We start from the raw sequence: 21,012 nt of genomic DNA, 5'->3' as shown, positions 1-21,012 counted from the left end.
CACTATTATTGGATTTTCTATAGACAATACCTTTAGAAACCCGAGAACAATATTTCCCTTCGTGATTAAGCAATTTTCCGGTCAGGAGGAAAATCCTTTTATAACCAACAGGCTGAGATATCGCGTTCAATTTCTGCCATCAAACACAATTAGGAAAGGAATGTGTTAGGGTTTTAAACCGAAGATTCAATTACTGAAATTACCATAAGCGTGCAAAATTTTAGATATATTTTTATCGAATCGAATACTTGCAGTAATTTATTACTATTATACTCTATTAAAATTCCTTATATTTAAAGTAACCCTATCCCTCTTTATTTTTCCTACGTTACCCTTAGAACTTGGAATGTCAATAAATGAAATAAACGGGAATGAAATCCATTTAAGTTATGCATGAAACTTTTTTAATAAATCAATAATTTCCGCATTTCAGCTTATTATGTGTTACACATTTTAGAGATTTTGTTGCATTGGATTCTTTAAGTTGTTTGTATTTGTAATACGACTATGTACTATGTTTATATTTTGTAATTTATTTCATTACAAAATGCATATTTAGGTGCAAATAAATAGTGAATGTTTGGCTTTTAAGACAATCAAATTTTATATATTATATAAAAGAATTACTTTTTAATTTTTTCCATACCAAATTTAAAATATTACTTCTGGCTGTGGAACATGAGTGCTCTGGTAATTATTACTGCGTGGATGTTTTGTTTTATCGACCCATTTGCGAGCTAAAATTGTGCGATAAATTGAACGCTATGCAGGTGAATATAAGCCACTGTAATTATATCTAATTTTCTGACCGTTCCGGATTTCAATCAAGTGGTAATTAGGTTTGTGCACCGACCAGTTCACTGGAAAAATGTCAAACATTTTTTTTCCTTTCAGGCTCGTTTCCTGTGTAATTAAATTTTAACCATTCTTAGAATATAAATAACGGTATCGGTAAAAATCGATCTTGCTCAAAATTCGAGCCCGTTTTGCCCTTTAAGCATTTTAAAATAAGCAAATAAATTTTTTTAAGATATTGACGTTTAGTTTGCGTTCCTGAAGCCTCAGGATAAGCTTTTCAATTTTATATAGCTGTATATTTTTGAGAACGATGTGAAAAGGGTGCATAAATCGAATAACGGAATATACAACGCCTATAATGTTATTACCCATAGTTTATTACGTGAAAGGGTCGATATATTGGAGAATATAAAAATGATGATCCTTGGCATTTTCATATTTATTTTTAAACAGGATATTGTCATAAAGTAGCTCCAAGATGGTTCTTTTTTGCTTCTAACTAAAACAGCAAATTCTCTCCAAGAAAGTGGGTCTAGAAAAATTTTAATTAATATTTTTTTGATGCATAATTTAAATTAAAACGATTTTCGTGTTTATATTGTGCTTTTCATATTTAAATCGTTTTCTGTTTTATATTTGTATAAATCTATATAGAGTATTTTATTTAAATAGAAATACATTTTTTAAGGATTAAAATTAACAAAGGTGGTTTTAAAGCACAATTGATTTAAATAATTAAAGGCAATATTGTTATTATAATTTTAATTGATGGTATTAATACTGATAATTATAACTGCATGCTAGAAATTTTTATTTACTCTAAAGAAGATTATTTAGACTTAATAACATTTAACTTATTGGGGACAATTAAAAAATAAGTTCATTGGATTAAAAAGCATTTCAATCAGCAACTGGAAATTAGGAGTTACAGACCTCTAAAAAGTCATTCAGGTAACTTAAGGATAGAGAGAAATATAGCTCCTTACATATTATAGTTTTTGATTGCTTTAAATTAACGTGTATCCCTATGTATTCATTCTGGATATACATATATATCAATATTTATGTGAACAGATATTTCCTTCAGTTCTCAACTTATCATTTGTAGATAATTTTATTTTGTATTCAAATTTAAGCATTAAATTGCCTGCTTAAGTAGGCATTTAATCTACTTTAAGCCTACTTAAACGGAGTTTTCTTTCCATTGCCAGATTTAGGAATGTTATTCTGTATATTAAATGAGGTGGAAAATTTAATAATAATAATGAGTTTTGTAAGATATTCAGCTTTAGAAGTTCAGAATATTCAGAAAATTATTAGCTAGAAATATTGCTTAGGGGTTAAATCGGTTTTTAAAAAATTACAAAATATTGTCAATTTTATGTAGTGATTTCTAAGAATAATGTATGACCTTCAGGGAAGCCTAGGAAACTAGTGGGATTATAGATATACGTACAATAATACGAAGCAAAGTACGTAGTTAGTGAAATTTTAATATTTATCAGATTTTACAAAAGGCAATAAAAGTGAATTTCTGGAGCAAATTCTGTTTTACATAATTAATTTTAATTATTCATTAGCAAAAACAAAAAAATTTAATTGGTAAACAAATTAAAAATAAAATAAATCTTTTTTTTCTATGGTCCCTACGAGTGGTCAATGGTAAGGGACGTGATAGCTTTACTCTATTAAAACCGGAAAATTTGTATATAAATTGCTGCTAAAATTTAAATTTCAAAAACGATTTATTGGCAGTGATCTTGTTAGGCTATAGAGGAAGCCGTAAACCACGAAGCATCATCCAAGAGCATGGCAGTACATTTTCGATAATGCACTTTCGGTTTAAGCGATCGTTAAGGGGCAACGAGACTAACGATCCAAGTTGTTGAGATAATTGCTTTCAAGATGCTTCGTTGATATACAAACTATAATTAAGGCATTTAATGATCGAACATGGCATATCCAATAAGCTCAGGCTCGACTATTATTAAAAATAATAATAATAATAATTTATCATACACGAAACCTTTCATTTATATTTGAATTGATAAATGAAAAATAATACATTCCGAAATGGATAACAAAGAGAATGTCTTTTCTGATATCCAAAAACAAGAGAGCAGAGCTAACTAAAAACTACAAGCCTATTATACGCCTACATAACTTCTTATAAGGTATTCGGAAACTATTGTGCCAAAATGTAAGGGTGGGTAGATCTCGCCAAAACCAACATTTTTTACTTATTAACCCATAGCACATGCGCGCCTTATTTCAGTAGAACAAGAAACAAATTTAACATATGCACATCCACAAATAATATCGATATTGAATGCCAAACACTACCGATTTTGACGTTCGAGACCAATGGCGCACCGGACACCATTAAATTTAATACCTTTGATAACTGGAACGGATGCATTAATGCAGCAAAGGCTTGAAAAACGTGTCAGAGGCAACAGGCAAGAAAGGCACTATACGTAGTATTTGCCTCTTTCTTCTACAGATTGTTGTAAAGGGCTATTCTTGTGATCATGAAATTTAAATAGATTTTAGTGTTTTATGGTGCTTTGGGACGCTTTCTTTCGATAGACATTACCAAATAGAGTTTCTTGTGATGCTTTGTATGTGGTAATATTAGTTTAAAAAGTGAAACTTCACCATTAAAAACTGATTTTTTGTATTGTGTTATTGAACATTGAACTATTTAACCAAAAAGTGCCAATTTTCGTAACGTGTTTTCTCATGAAGAGAAAATTAATATAAGATGGTGCTTAATTGTGTAACTTATCGCTGTAACAATTTACAGGACAAAAGGAATAAAATCGCTTTTTATACCCGAGTACAATAATTATCTATACAAATATTCATTTCATTATAAAAAAATTCATATGAAGGTATATCCTAAACGTCTCGGTATTAAAACTTAAAAAGAAAAAGAAATTTTAACTTTAAAACTTTACTATATATAGATATTTTTTTTAAAATTGCAGATATGTTTTGTGCATCTAATTAATTAATTTTTTTTTAAAATTAATAGTCCATAAGAGTTTATCAAACAGCATTAAAATAGTACGCCACTCCATTTTAAAATCCCTATTTAATTTTGAACAAATTTAAATTCTTCAGTTTTTTATGCACTGTTTTCCCATAAATAAATAAAAACCATTTTTAAAATGGTGAAATTGATATTTACTCAAAAGTTATTTTCCTTAAGTTAATTATTGTATATTATTAACATGCAATGAATCTTTTTGTTAAACATAAATAACACAAACATAATATTTCTCAACTTATATCACGTGGACATTTTCTCAGATATTTATCGTTAAAATTTCACCAACAATATAAGGGTTCTTAAGGGTTGTTGGGTTCCTAAGGGTGAAGCTTTCACTGTATATTTTTAATTTAACTACCTTTCAAGTTTTTAATGTAGTTCCTCTACCTTTTGTCTGATCAGTCTATTAATAATAATAATAATATTTATACCATTTTTTGTGCAACATAATCAATACAATAGTTCAAGCAAATTAATGTATAAATTGCAAAAAAGAAAATGAAAGCAAATACAAATTCTTCAAAGTTCAACCCCTATATAATAAAACATAAAACTATACTAATAATATTAAATATCTTGTTTATTTTTTAAAATTTATCAGCTTGTTTTTTAATTTGAGAAAATTACAAAAAATATTTATTTATATTGTTATGGATTTCCCGTGGGCTTAATAAATAATTACACTTAATCACTAAATTTTAATCATTACTTCACTTACTATTTTTAAGCACTTATTGAATATTTAGCATAATATAATCCCAACTAAACTTAACATCGAATCAGATTATTATATACACCCAATAAGATTCTTCTAACACAATGTTCTTTAAGTACAAATATTAAAATACGAATACATAGAAATTGTTTAGCATAATCCGGCCAAGACAGGGCCGTAGTAAGGCAACTTTGTAATAATATCTATGCGTTTATTCAAGTTATCAGGACACTATGTACTTTTAGTTTTGGATATTATATGTAAATTTTTTAATTTTTTCAAAAGAACTTTATTACTTTCTTATTAAATAGATTCTAAATATCTCTTTTTTTATTTTAAACTGCTATATTACTTTGGTTACATAATTGCTTAGATAATAATTTGATAATAGACGATTTTTATCTTTTGTACTTTTGTATTTTTTAAAGGGTTAAAATTTTATCATTGTTTATTTTAATTAAAATTACCACTAAAAATAACCTTGTCGCAATCCATTAAAATGTCGATCAACAATGCTCGGAAATACCTATAAAAGTGACTTACTATAAAAACTTGTCTTTTGGTGCCTATAAGTAGACCCAATAATATGTGAAATATTTTATAAATTTAATTTTCATTCCTACCTTCAGCACATGCTGTTTTTAAGAAACTTATAATTTTAAACTTAAATAAATCTTTGAAGAATATCAGAAGGCAACCGTGTTTTGTATTTCCAGAATATCATAATTTTCCTTCAATAATGATGTTACATCCGCAAAATGAGGTAATTAAATAAAGCACATTTGAAAAAGCTATATTCACTGATTTAATTTAAAAAAAGTGACATTTCCATGCTAATATAATAATTAATAAAAGAAAATATATAAATGCAAGCAAAAAATTATCTATAATATATATTTATATTAATATTAGAAAAAATAAATAATATGAAGGCCAGATACCAAATAATATTGTCAAATATGGCATACGGTTATACGTTCCTTCTCTTTTTTCAAAATATCCTCGTCCGTCTCTAGTATGACCCATTTACTATTCGTGTTTGCAAATATTTTCCCACCTTATTCCAATTGTGTTTTTCTTAGTTATCTAGGTAGGCAGACTTAGTTCATCAACAATGACTAGTCTAGTTCCCTTAAGGATTTTTTTAATGTTCGGTAAACACCATTGCACTTAATATGCCAATAAACTGATTGCTCATATACATTGATTTACCAGTTTTTTAAGCAATTATTTTATAACCTCTTTGATACGCAGCTAGAATGCCTATTGTGTTCTAGACTACTTGTGCAAAATGAAGAACTACTTGCACTATAGCCGGAGATATTTTAATTTAGTTGAAGCCAAAAAATACCGTACTACTTATTGCAAATGCATATATTTATCTATTGTTCGACCCCGCCTTTTTTATTTGCTTAAACTTGAAAACATCCACTTTCGGAAAATATGTTTCAATATTTTACCTAACATCTTTAAAATGTTAATCTAATATCTTTGTGAAAAACTTGAAAACTCTTTCTTTCCTTCAATGCACTGCTTTGTGAGTTTTTGAAACCACAGTAGCCACATAGAATTTAGATTTTATGAGGTGTACCCATCAGCACTTTCAAAAAAATATAATTTCATTCCAAAATATTAGTTACTTTATCAAATTCTTAATACACTTATCCAGGTCCCAATAAAAAGGGGTGAAATAAGTTTAAATGAGATATTATTTATCGATACCAATTTGCGCTGGAAACTAATTTAAGATTAAAGATACCGACTTGAATATTATCCGTAGGGATTAGCTTATCTATGTTTTAAATAAGACGCTTGAATTAGATAAGTTACGAATTAATGGGGTAAATGTCTTTAAAGAAAATTTAACAAATAATTTTTTAAAAATCACTAAATAACAGTAACTCTATATAATATTTCAATGCAATTATTAAAGATATCTATTTAAACAATAAAAAAATCTTACCGATGAAATCAATATTGCACTCCTTCCTATTAATTCGTAACGCTGTAACGTTAGTACGTAATTAGATGACACTGATAACAGATCTAACCAGATAAACGCTCCTGCACATCAAACGTTGTTTAATTGAACATGCAAGAGGATTGTTTTAGATATGGATGAGAAGATTTGCGATTAATTTGGGAATTATTGCGGGTCTTTGATTTCTAACGTATTACATGGGTATAGTGACTAAAGTTAAAGGAAAATTATAATTTAGTTTAAAGAAAGGATTATTTAGTTTATTAATTTTAAGTAATAATTACATGCAGGCCTTAATCCATTTATTTCTAGGTACGAGCGAAGTTATTTAGTTTTTTTGAATCTTAAGTGAGTCTTTTTTTAATTTTAATTGCTTTATGACTAATCTTATTTGTCTATATTTTTTGCCATGGAAACTTCCTTTGTCAATAGGGTGTAGAAATCAAAAGCTTTTTTTAAGTAAAGAGTTCCGACTTTCCGAAAATCCTTATTTCAAATATTTTTAGGAACTTAAATTCTTTTCATTACGACGAGCCATTGATGTATATAATTTAGTACAGGATCAGTGTTCAGAAGTTCAAAATTTGCTTTTCTTAGTTCTTGGACCGTTATTCGTCACTTTATATACTTCGCAATTATCTTCTTATTTCAAATATTCGTTATACATGCTGACGACATACAAATTTACTTGTAGTTTTTACCTGATAAAATTGAAAAAGCTAACGAACATATTTCTCCAGATGTTGCTCTGCTTGCTAGAGCCTCCAAAGACCACTGTTTAACTGAAATCAAAATAAATGTCAGGTTCTTCTCTTTGGTAGGAATCAGTGTAGAAACAAGTATGAAAATTTTGTAAAAATTGATGATAGATGGTGAAACGATAAAATGTACTACTACTGTAGCTAAAAATCTTGGTGTACTATTCGTTGTTAAATGAAGATTTCGTGAATATATTGATAATTGTATTAAAAAGGCATTTATAAACATAAAATTACTTTATAGTCAAAGACCTTCACTTACTATATACAGGTTGGTCGTGAAGTAAGGAAAAAAATAATACCTCGTAAATTTTTTAAAGTCGCTCCGATCCATTGATCTTATTTTTTTTTCGAGGTCTATTTAACAAGAACAAAATTGTATACAGTTAATATATTTCATAAAAGCTGTGCTAAATTTTTTTTTAAAATGTAACCCAATTTTTTTATTGCATTTTTGGAATGCTTCTACAATTTTGAATATGTAGCATGTGCTATACCTAAATTCCTACTGCACATTTCGAACCGTTTCGGGCATTATTTGACGTATTTCTTGACGGATGGGGTGTTGTAAATCAACTAGTTTTATCCGTTGGTTTTTAAATACATCTTCTTTAAAATATCCCCTTAAAAGAAGTCTAGTGATGTTGGATCGGGCGATCTTGGTGGCCACTCAATAACAAAGCTCCTTCCAATCCACCTGTTTGGGAAAGTGTTCTGCTAATAAGTTCCACAGCAAGAAGGGGATGGGTGGCAAGATGTTGTGGTGTAGAAAATTTGGATGTTTTATCTCGAGAGAAAGGGTAGCCAAAGCTGGAACAAGTGCCTCTTCTAGAAAACTCAAGCATCTCTGACGTGCTAAATTTTCTTCAAAGTAGAAAGGTGTATAATTGAAATGTGTATGTCCATCCCTCATTCAGTGTGCATTTACATCGGATCAGTATTGATAGTTCTGGGTATTTATGCCACTATTCAAGCACAAAGTGGCTTCATCGGAAAAAGGTATATTTTTCACTAAATTTGGATTCTCCAAACACATATTTCAAGACGCTTTTCAAAGTCTCCTTCCAAAAGTTCTTGCTTAACTTGTATCTTATAAGGGTGGTATTTATTCGTATGTTGTATTTTAAGAACAGTTGTTTTTCCTATATCCATGTTCCTTGCTACCTGCCTAGATGCTACATGCTGATTATTCTGAACCGACAATACAGCTTCTAACTGCATATTTTTATCAACTTGGGTACGACCAGATCTAGGAACATCTCTTACATGACCGAATTGACTAAACTTTTGCTTGATGCGTTATAACTCGATTGCCGTAGCTAATCATCAACAAGTGCCGTAGCCAGTCTCTATGCGCCGTGTCTCAGTAAGCTGTAATGTAATTTAGTATTAAAAAGACGAAAATAAAAAAACTAAAGTTAGTTAAAAATTAATAGGAAAAATTACTTAGTTAAAAATTACTAGGAATGTTATGCTCATAGTGATAAAATTCAAGGGCTAAATTTCAGGAATTCTTAGATCACAAAATTACAAATACTATTCAGAAGAAAAAATGTACGACAAAAGTCTTTAAATAAAAAGTTTTTTTAGACAAAAAAGCAAATTTAAGATAAGGCATTTTAGCTACCATTTATTACCGTTGCACAAAAGAAAGATGTATTTTAATACTCCATTGATTTTTCATTCGGTAATAGTTAAAAAAAGGTTTTTTTTTGTTCTAAATGCACTAATATTATTTTTATATATTATTATTTATTTCTCAGGTGAAAAACTTCTTAAATGTGATTCAATGCCTGAATAAATCATACATGTATGTTCCAGGTAACATAAGTATAATTTAATAAGAATATTAATTATATTACTAAATTATGAGTAGAATGAGAAATTAGATACAATATAAGAGAGTCGATTTAACTGTAGAATATAAAATATATTCATAATTTCTTAAGACAGGCTAGGACACTTTTTCAACAAGTAATTTTCCTTATTTATAGATATTTCACGAATTTTTAATCTTTTTTTTTCTAAATTTTTTCAAATATTCAATTTATTTCACGATATAGGATACATATAATACCTGTTAACTTACTACATAATTTTATTAATTTTAATTTAACTGAAAAACTAGTGAAACGTTACCAAAAGACACACAGAACTGTTAGCTATTATAACTATTGACATTAATTATTCTTGTGTCATACAATTATCGAGTTATGCAAAAATATTAAATTTTAAAATATTGAATGAAAATAACTTTAAAACGCTTGGACTTAGTTTGGGATAGTTCATGCTTCATGAGAAAAATATTTAGAATTGTAAAAAAAATCCAAAAATTCATTAAAAAATTGGGTTGCAATTTGAAAAAAAAATTTTAGCAAAGCTTTTTTTGAAACATACTGTACAATTTTTTTTTGTAAAATATGTCCCGAAAAAAACTAGAATCAACGGGTTCGAGCGATTAAAAAAAAAAATTACGAGATTTTGAATTTATTCCTTACTTCATGACCACCCTGTATACAGTAAACTCCGGTTATAACGTACCCTCTAGGGAGAAAAAATATTTGCTTTATAACCGAAGGTACGTTATAATAGAAATCTATAAAAACAAATATGTAGATTTTTATTTGGTTTAACTAAAGGAGTAAACCCATTAAATACATTCTATGTATGTAATATAAAAAAGATATAATAATAATATAACATGTAACATTGAAATAGAACATTAATTAATACATATATATTATGTGTGTACAAATACACACCAAGTAGTTATGATGTTTCCAAAAAATTAATTGTTATTTTTGATTGTTAATTTTTTTTACACAATTTTATTTCCTCGATGTTTTTCTCAACTTTTAACGAGGCTTGTGAAATTGTATCGTCAGATACACATCGTATTCGGTAAATTGTAAAAAATTTATGACAGTTTTAATTGCACAAAAAGATTTTGAATAACTTGGATTTGGTTCGTTCACTTGTCCATCATCATCGCCGCTTTTGTTATCGGAATTTAGATCATTCTCTGAATTGTATGATCCATTAAGGTCTTCTCTGATATATTATTAAATTATCGTCGTTGGTTCTAAAATTATCTAGTCAAGAAAGATAGTTTTCTTCAATGATTACGTCTGGGCAGTGACTTCGCAACCAATCGCTTAGGGGGACGTCTCCCGTAGAACCGGCTTTCGAAAATATTATGGAAAAATCAAAAACAATTTTATATGTCTAAGTGTTGTTTGGTAACGTTAAGTAAGTAAGTTGCTTTTTTAAAAATCTATGATTATACAACCTCAAGTAGGCATTTGTACTAAAATGAGTAAAATATTTTCTTCTTATTCTAATTTTTGAACTTCCTCTTAGTAATTTTTTAAAATAATTTGATATTAGCTCTTCTGCTTTCTTAAAAACTTAATAAATATGATCTTTTCTTGCTTGTGAGTATTCTTCTTCTTCTTCATGTTCTTTTTAGGTCATACCTTCTAGTTCAGGCTAGGTATCAGATCCAAAAATTCATTTCCTTGTCTAGTACTGATATTTATTCCTCTTTTTCTATCGATTCAAAGATAAAGTAAATATCCCAATTTATAAATAAATTATATGAAAAAAATCCAATATATAGTGCATTGGCAGACCAATATAATATTTGATGTTAACAGTAACTCTGGTAAAAATACCAATATATTTTGAGTAACGTTGAACACGTAATGTCGCCATTTATCATATTTCGTGATCCCCAGTAAAATGCACGATTCATATTGTTGACTATTGTTCGATACCGTAATAATTAACTTACCGTCAACGTATTTTACATTTTATTGAATAGATTCAATAAAATAGTAAAATGGATAAAATAATTGGATACACCATTAGTTTCTTCTTTCTTTCCCTATTTTCACGAAACTTTATTATTAAAACAGCAATAATGCCTCTTTTTCTATGTCTTAAATATATCTTACCAACATTCGCCGTTTAACGACCCCTTCATAAAACAAGCTTATAAACAGCAATTACTGCTAACTAAATACCAAAAACTGCCCTACAATTTGAACTGTTCCCCAGTTGAAATCATAAAACTTCATAAATTGCCACAAAACACAGAACTGGATTAAACGGAATAAACGGGCGCAACTAAGCTTGAAATAGAGTCCCCTTTTCAAACGTTGTTACCTCTGAAATGTTCTCTTGTGGCTTACTTTTATTGAGCCTATAAATATAGCAAGTCAAACGCGGTGAAATTTTATGGGAGAACTTGTTTTATTTTACTTTAAAGTCGTGACAATGACACATGCGTGTGGTATTAATTTTTACTAAAAATTGATTACTAAGAAAAATGTCTTAGAAGTTATAAGAAGGATGTTTTCTTAAGGTTTTCCAGTTTGTTTCATTAACTTGTGCTAAGTAAACTACTCAGAACAATAAAAATGCCACTACTCCATAAGCTTATATTCCATACTTCACGTATCTTGTAATTAAATGAAAACATTATTTTACATTCACAATGTATAGACTTTTTTTTATTGGTATCCTCAGAAAAATATGTAAACATTTTAATGCTAAGAATTTTTTATCACCGCATATTAAATTTGCGCCGGTTTTTAGTAGTCTTAAGGCTGCTCCACACGCACATGCAAGTTGGCCAACTTGGCTTGATAAACCAAGTTGCAAATAAAAACGGCAAACTTATTTGTCAACTTGGTTTAGTTTTGATGTATCGTTGAAATAGTGTATATGTATAGGTACATTAATAAAGTTTTTATTTAAAATTGTGCTGATAAGCATCAGTCGTAATTCCATGGCATCTACAGATATTTTTGTTTCTGCTGCCGTTGCACTATATTTCAACACAAAAACAAAAAAATAATCTCGTTGGACAAAAGAGTGGTTAAAAAACGCGAAATGTATTCGCACATAAACCTTTTAGAAGAATTACGGTTCGAACCCCTTGACTGGGTGAATTATCTTCGAATGGAGGCCATCATCTATGAGGAATTACTAAATTATGTCAGACCAATTATTAAAAAAGAAGATACTCTGATGAAATATGGCGACATGAACGGCTCTACTCTTTGCTTCTTAGCAACAGGAGGAAGTTCCGAAAATTAAAAATTTTCCGTTATAATATCTTCACAAGCGCTATCGAAAATAGTCCCAGAAACATGTCGGGCTAATATCTGTTTTGAAAAATCGATATTTGACGGACTTAATTAAATTAAAAAAAACTGCCTCTTTCATCAATTATAATCTCACAGGAACTTAATCCCAATCCTTTGTTCCTTTGTTATTTTGGAAAATAATTGAAATTATATAGTATGTGTTTTTGTTTAACCATGTTAAAGGTCTTATTTCCGTTAATCAGCATGGTTTGTTCATTCGCCGATTTTGCTTTACTAATTTGTCTTGCCTTTCCAGTTATATTCGTGGATCTATTGATGCCTTAGGTTAATGTTATATATGTTATTATTAGATACTCTGTTTTTATGAATTATTGTTTTATTTAATAGATGCTCAAAATGCACTTCTCTTGGAATAGATGCACAATCTGTTGCCGAAGATCATCGAGTGAAGCTGGCGTTTTAAACACAACAGTTTTTAAGTAAAAAAAGTCGAGGGGTGTTAGATCTGGTGATCTCGCTGGCTGTTTCATTCGCATTCTTCTGCCAATTCACTAATCTGGAAACGCGCCATGTAAAAATTGCCTCACAGGAAGAACATAGTGGGGCGACATTCCATCTTGTTGAAAATGCAATCAATCTTTGTTTATGTTCCTACCTTCATGAATATCCAACTGATTTTCTATTTCTTCAACCATGTTAGGTTGAATGGTAATTGAATACAGTTGTGTTTATTAACAGAACTAATAAAAAAAACGTGCATTCGTCACTAAAATAAATATTTTGTAGTAAATGAGGAGTAAGACCTAATTTTTCTGTCATTCCCTCGCAAAATTCTATTTTTCAGTTATGGTCGTTTTCACGCAATTCCTGAAGAATTTGCATTTTGTATGGATGGAATTGACTTAATTTAAGTACCTGAATAGTATAGATTGATCTCAAATTCCTGTTATCGCTAAAATTTCTCGTAGAGACAATGTAGGAAAGCAAAATGTCCTAATACTTCTACTTGTACTGCTTCGTCAACTGTCAACTTCGTCTGCTCTACGCTAAACTTTTTTTTATTTTCCACTAATCCTGTTCCTTCAAATTTGAGAACTAGTTGCTCCATGTAAGTATGACTTGCAGTTTTTTACAGGATTTCTTTCACTAAATAATGCAACAGTCCTCAAAGCACCATAAATATAAATTATTTCAACTCATTCCGCCAGTAAACCATTGTGTGAAGTATTTGGGTGAGTCAGTGAAAAGTCACAAGACGATTTACAATATAAAATATTTTTTAAGACATCTACTGTCCGATACGACCTAAAACCTGCATTCGAACTTCGTAAACAAACTTTTTTATCAGATTAAAAAAAAAATATTGTTAGGTTTGACTTTTTTGACAGTGAAGTACAAGCTGAAACAGTTGACTTAAATTGGATATTGATCAGTAGTAAACAAGAAAAAATAGCTCAGCGTAGAGTACGTGATTATTTTTGGCAACGGATTTATTACAAAGTGTGCAGCGATTCCAAAGAAAGGCTTTTAGAATATTAAAAATGAGTTAAAAAATATTATTATTTTTGTTTAGTCCAAAATGGAAAGCATTTTGAGAATCTAATTAAATAAAACAGCACTTTATAAAACAGAGTGTATTTCATTAAACTTATACCTGTCTTTGACCCTGTATAAAATTTAGGAAAAATTCTTATGCAGATAAATTTTACTTTAAAAGACCTTTAATTTAAGCAAATGCAGTGGTGTCATTTAAAATTTTGAGATTGGATGCATCGAGGCCAAGGGGTGGCTCATAAAATTTGTACCAAATTGCGCTTTTCTAGTTTCAGAGATATGTGCATTGAAAGTTTTTAAACTGACACCTTATATGTGATTGTTATTATTTTAGTCGATACTATATTTTGACAGATTTTTTCCACGGCTAAATAGACATGGAAAAAATCTGTCCATTAATCTAAATTAATTAATTATCACAAAATATCCTGTGTAATTTTTTGTGTAATCATAATGGCAGGTACTCACTTTGCTAAAGTGCCTTGAGGGCCAAAAAGTGTCTAATTGCAAATTAATGCTCTGCAGCAAATTATCAAAAATTGCGATGGAATTTTAAATGTAGACCACGTTTAGCATATCAACCTTTTACATTTTCGATATTTAAATTTTAATGTATGTTATCAGTTTGATTTATTTAATTATTCTCTCGTGCATGGAGAACTCTAAATATATATAAATTTGTATGCATAATCTAATTGAGTATGATATGCTATTTTTTATTTATTTAATATTATGTACCTACTGCGATCTTTTTACTCAAAATATATTAATTATTAATAATGTATTGAACTGAAAAAAACTTAACTTAGTAGGGTATTTTTTTCCCCAAGATCGATTCCTTGCTATAAAAAAGCACTGTAATATGTAAACAACATAAAGCATTTACGCGAGTAAATTTTAAACTATACCAAATAAACCTAGCTACAAGTACGTCTTTCAACCTAGAGCACCCACCACATCCCTCTTGAAAAATTAATGTCCATGGAAAATCACGCATATCTCCGGCACAGTTCTTTAATTTTATATTATCTGACATCGGCACGAAAGCGAGTATAGAGAGCGTCGCGTCGTAGCGTCGCGTCGCGGCCGCTCCGCAAATTACAGTTTCCCCGTTTTCACCTGTGAATCTTTGGGAAAATTCGCTGGAAACCCCCGGCCTCAATGACCTTGGCCGCCATTACATCTGGAAAGAAACTCCGGTCGTTACACGACCGACCGGATTGAGTCCGAGGCCAAGCAAAAGGTCTGTCTCATGTCGGCGAAGTTGCCAGGTGTTGCGCTTTCATTGCATACTAATATAGTCTCGTATAATATTATCTGATTGGATTATTTGCGACTTATAAACTTGTTGTAAATTTGTAAGTTTGTTAACTAGTTGAGGGATATGCTTTTGATGTAAATTACAATAGTGACAAATATTTAAAAAAAATATATTGCAATGCTTATGCCTGACTTTTAGACTCGAGAACTATTGGGCACAACTAACTAAAACATACTTTTAGGAAGTATCCCTTGCTAAACTGGCCATAGGAAATCTTATGTTATAATACTCTCAAATAATGGCTCCTGTATGAGATAAGGCACCATCAGTTATAGCAATGTCGACCATGTGCGTCACTTATGGGTTCGGTCTTAAGTTCGAGACACCATTAAGAAGAACGGTTGAATAGCACGTTACGTTATAAATATATGTTTTCTAGTGTGTCACAATATCTTGAAATATTATAATAAAAGTAAAGTTTTGTTGCTAATACTCTTACAAGTCAGAAGTGGGATAAACAGCCTTAAGACCCCGGTCATATTTTTTCATCTTGACTCCGTTAAAATAGGAAAAAAAGTGACAAAAAGTCGAAGCGCGATTGACTTGACCGATGGTCTCGCGGAAATGAACACGCAATCGATCGACATCTTTGAGTAGTTATACGAGTACGGATAGTGAAAACGCGACTTAAAAAAACATTAAAAAATACTAAAAAAAAGAGGTTAACGAACTTCTAAATAAGCCGTCTACTGTTTATTTACGGTTTGACCGTTCCAAAGACGATATTACGTTGGATAAGTGGTTGACAAAAGTGGACACTTTAATGGACAGGTACCAATCGAGTAGTGAATACGTTATAAGAATTATAGCCAGTAGATTGAGAGGACATGCACGACAGTGGTATTATGAAGCAGAACCCGCTCAAAATTTGGGAGATTATTGTTTCAGAAAGTTATCCACGTTACGCGCTTTAAAAATATCAACTCCTGATAAATTTTGAATCGACGCTGTAATTGGAAGCATCAATGACGAAAATATTATAAGAACTGTACGATCAGCACCACAACAAAATGCAGATAAGCTTTTTGCTTATTTAAATATGCTTGGTCACATGCCAATATTATTCCAGAAAGAAGAAAAAATTATAACAAGTTTCTTGAAAATTCTTCTATCCAAAGTAATACGACAAATTTATTGAAACACAAACTTCAGAAAAATACTTGTTATAATTGTGGCGTAAGTGGGCATATCACAAGGAAATGTCGAAAGCCTCGTTTAGAATGTTCCATTTGTAAAAAATTAGGACACTTGCATGATAAATGTCCTATGAAAATGTTAATTTAATACAAAATAAACCAATAAAATTATTAAGTCAAATTAGGCCCCACATGTTCATAAAAACGGCTTACATAAATGGTCATAAATCTATATGTCTTATCTCTTACAGTCTCCTGTATATTTTACGAAAAATCTGTTTTAGACTTTTTTGAAAAGTGCGAGTATGATAAGCCACCATATCAAATTTCATTACTTTCTGTAAATTTCCATGATAAGCATTTTCCAAGCAAAACAAAGAAGACCTACTTTTTAAAAAATACCTAATTTGAACCAACGTTTCGGTAGTTATATCTACTACCGTTATCAAGGTATTAATTAAAGTAAAATTAAATTAAATTAAAAATATAAACAAAATATACTTATCTTTCAAATTTCCTGCTATATAATACCTCCTTTAAAACTCCTTCCTAATTCGACAATATCTTTTTATATAATTTCAGGGTTTATGAATAGGTTGATCTTAATGTAATTTAATGATAGAAAATATATGAATATCAAATATTTTAAATTATTATTTAATTTTGAAAATGCTCTGTTCAACCACTCTTTTTAGCAAAGGAATACATATGTATTATTAAAATCAACCGAACAAGTAGCTAAGCATTAATCTTCATTTAACATTATAAATGCACTTTCTTTTAGGTTACGTAATTTTGAAATTGGTTCCTTTGCTAAAATTGAGGAAGCATTCCAGTTTATTCTATGGTTATTGTCGAATGCATGTTGTGTAATTTTGGATTTTTGTAAATCATTGTTCTTTATGTAAGACTTATGTTTATTAATTCTTTTTGGTAATGGTCTACGGGTTTCACCTATGTAAAATTTACCACAAGTACAAGAAATTTTATTTATTACATTTTTATTAAATTTATTTTCATTGAAAGGTTTAGTTTTTGTTAATAAATGTAATGTGTTTTGTGATTTAAAAATAGTTCTTCTATTAAATTTTTTATCAATTCTTTTTATCTTATCAGGAAAACCTGGAATAAATGGTAAAATAAGATTTGTCGTAAAAATTGGTTGATTTAATTTTATACGTGGATTATCAAACTGTTTAAAGCAATTTTCAAAAAATTCTTTGGGATAATTATTTTGTATTAAGATATTTTTCAGTATTAATATTAAATACAAAAAATTCTTACACCAAGTCAAATTACACCTTACATGTTTATAAAATATGCTTACATAAATGGTCATAAATCTAGTTGCCTTGTCTCTTACATTCCCTTGTATATTTTACGGAAAATCTGTATTAGATTTTTTTTTAAGTTCGAGTAAGATAAGCCACCATTTTAAATTTCATTACTTTCTAATAAGCGATTTAGAATTTATTTAAGAAAAAACTAAAATATGAAACCACCAGTCTCAAATTATTAAAATGGTGTGTCAAAGTGTTATCATCAAGTGTTATATTCATTTATTGGTCAGTATAAATAATTATTACAATAATCAAGAGAAAATAACTATGATTAACTAATTAACTAAAAATCTCCGAAATATTTTCTGTAAATTTCCCTGGCATAGGCATTTTCCAAGTAAAACAACAGTGCAAAATATTGTTAACAACTTTTGGGCTAAAAAAATAGTAAATACTAAATATGCTCAGAGCAAAACAATACTGATGACAGAGCTCGAGAAAATACTTCATGTTGAAGAAAATAAAGGAATTAGCAACAGAATTCTTGGAGTTATAGGAGAAGATATAGTACAATATCAGGCACACTCAAAAAATGCAAAAACGATTCCCTTAAATTCAAATTCAAATTCAAATTCAAATTCAAAAACTTTTTATTTATCTCAAAATAAATTACACTTCATTTTTAAATATAATAATAATCTCGGTTGATGATAAATAAAGGACTACCCTGCGATTAATAAACCGATTCACAAGTCTGGAACTTATTTTCAGAAATGTGTAGAGCGCCCCAAAAAGTAAAACCTAAAGAAAAAAAAATCACTATTTATACTTAACAATAAAGTTAATAATTTTCAGTTTATGACAATAATTTTGGTATCCGATCAAGCACAAGAACCCCCCATAGGTCACTAGGAGAATAGCACTAATAATTCATTATTATTTATAAATTGGACTGACAGAGAACGCACAGATCTAGCCACAAATAGTCAGATAATTTCAACATTTTCTCACATTTTCATTAAATTATACGTTGCTCTTGCAAAAGTTTATTTTTAATGTGTTTTGAAAATGTAGATATTGCTAAAGTTTTTTTTTCAATTGGAATATTGTTCCATATTTGAAGTGCAACAAAAGCAAAGGATTTTTGGAAATTTGCAGAACGGTGTTGCGGTACAAGAAAATTGCCAGTATAGCGAGTTTGGTGATAGTGATCTCTAGATATGAAAAGTTGATATAAATATGGCGGTTCCTTGGATTTTAAAACTCTATAAATAAAATTGGTTAAATGTAGCGTACGTCGATAAACCATAGATAATATTGAGTGTTTATTTAAGTGTGGAGTAATATGATCTCTATACAAAATATATGAAAATCGCAAACACGCATTTTGCAACTTCTGAATAGATTTAGAAATTCTGTTAGTCAAAGAGCTGTGATAAATGATGTTACCATAATCCAACAAAGATAAAACAAGAGAGTTACATAAATAGTATTTTGTTGTTGAGGGTAAAAATCTGTTTACTTGATATATTTTCTTCAATCTTAAATAGGCAATGCATAGTTTCTTTTTTATATGCGTTTCGAAAGTTAATCTTGTGTCAAGGTAAACACCTAAATTCTTGACTTCTGTGACAACAGGCAACCTTTCATTATCTATCATAATATTTAAATGTTGATTAATATTTGCTATTCTGGCTTTGTTCTCTCCCAACAATATTACACATGATTTTGCTTAAATATCAAAAATATCAGGAACTAAGGATAGGCGATGAAATCCGAAGAGCAGGTTTCTGTTTTAAAATTCTGGAAAGGGGAATAACCACGGGAATTTTTTACGAAATGTTTGTTTCGCGGACGAATGCACCTTTACTATAAATAATAAGACAAATGTTTAACATTTTTGTTACTGGAGTAAAGAAAACGAACAGAGATTTGAAGACTAACTTTTTAAAACGAATTATCTCCATCAAAACTTTTGTTTCACCAACAACAAAAAAACGAATATTTCTTGTTTCCGTTCATTTTAAACCTGCATAGTAAGTTATTTTCATAGATACTGGTCGATACTTCTGTAAATAGTTCTAATTGAAATTAAAACCAACAAAGATTGTGAGAAAAAGTCAATTAACAGTTGGACATAACGCTTTTCGATCCATAACTCTATATAATGCGTTTTGCTGTGGCCGATATGAGATATAATACAATATATTGTAAACATTAAATAGGGAAGAATAAAAATAAAACCCAGCTGAGCATCTTTTTCACTTAATATAAAATAAAACACATAAAACCAAGATACGATAAATAATTTTAATAAAAAAAAATTATAAATTAAATATGGCCCATTTAATTTTCTTCTAAGCATTCGCAGAAGTTTTCTTCCCCTTCATCGTCTTGAGCTTCTTCTGGAATTTGTGGCGCAATACTTAAGACCTTGTTGAAAAAAGCTGAAGATGGTAACGGAATTTTATCTTCTCAGTCGACCCCAAATCTAGCTTGGAGCAATTTTATAATATTTTTTTTTTGTATCTTCGTTGATTAATTTTACAAGTAGGACGTAGATAGCTCTTGCATGTTTTTTAGCTTCTGAGCTCGCAATATTAATGGCATTGATATTTTTGCTTCATCGTCAAAATAATACGATGTTTTAAGTTTGGTTTTGACATCGAAGGATTCATTTTTTCTGAATTTCTATATAAATATTCGTTTCGACACGTCCAAACACTCTATCGGCGGGTAAATAGGAATGTCCTCGCACCGGAAAGTACATAAATAGGTTTGTTCTAGCAGAAGTTGAACCAATACACAAACGGTCCGGAATCTGCGCAAACGAAAGTATGCGTTCTAGCAAAACTAATCCGGGATTCTGACTGACTGTCAGCTGTTTTAGCTACAATAATGTTCAGTTTGGAAATTGGTTTCAAACCACTGAAAGTAGTCCGTAGAATTTCCTAGGGATTTCGGTTTGGGACATGCGCTATATGTCAAGACTCTGTTTTCTTTTTTTGTTTGTCATTTAGATAATCAATAAGAAATGTATATCGGATTTGGAGTTTAATCTTGTGGTTTGATCACGTTTCATTGTGGAATAATTCAAATCAAATTTTTTTTGCTTTCAAAGTAATAGGGCTGGTTTTAGAGTTAATTTACTACTGTATTTATTAAATATCTAAATGTAGATATATAAAAAAGTCAATAAATTTCTGTGTAATTTTAAAATATATATTGGGTAACAATTTTTATTATTAGGGGTTTTAAGAGAACCCAGAATGTCATCAGACGCTTTAAGTTCGGATGCAA

The 21,012-nt window shown here is 29.6% G+C and overlaps 2 protein-coding genes across 8 annotated transcripts in view; one reads left to right on the top strand and one right to left on the bottom strand.

The window, feature by feature from the left end:
* Positions 1-21,012, bottom strand: part of LOC126740480 (uncharacterized) — a 262,862-nt gene that overhangs the window by 30,557 nt on the left and 211,293 nt on the right. For all 7 annotated transcript variants that reach the window (XR_007661932.1, XR_007661931.1, XM_050446536.1 and 4 more), the window contains one exon: positions 7,251-7,331. The gene's annotated coding sequence lies outside the window, so the exon portion shown is untranslated. The remainder of the gene's footprint in view (positions 1-7,250; positions 7,332-21,012) is intronic.
* Positions 1-21,012, top strand: part of LOC126740527 (acetylcholinesterase-like) — a 255,707-nt gene that overhangs the window by 106,299 nt on the left and 128,396 nt on the right. The window lies entirely within an intron of this gene.

Source organism: Anthonomus grandis, chromosome 1, assembly GCF_022605725.1.
Source record: "Anthonomus grandis grandis chromosome 1, icAntGran1.3, whole genome shotgun sequence".
NCBI lineage: Eukaryota > Metazoa > Arthropoda > Insecta > Coleoptera > Curculionidae > Anthonomus > Anthonomus grandis.
This window is presented reverse-complemented; position numbering and strand designations above follow the sequence as displayed.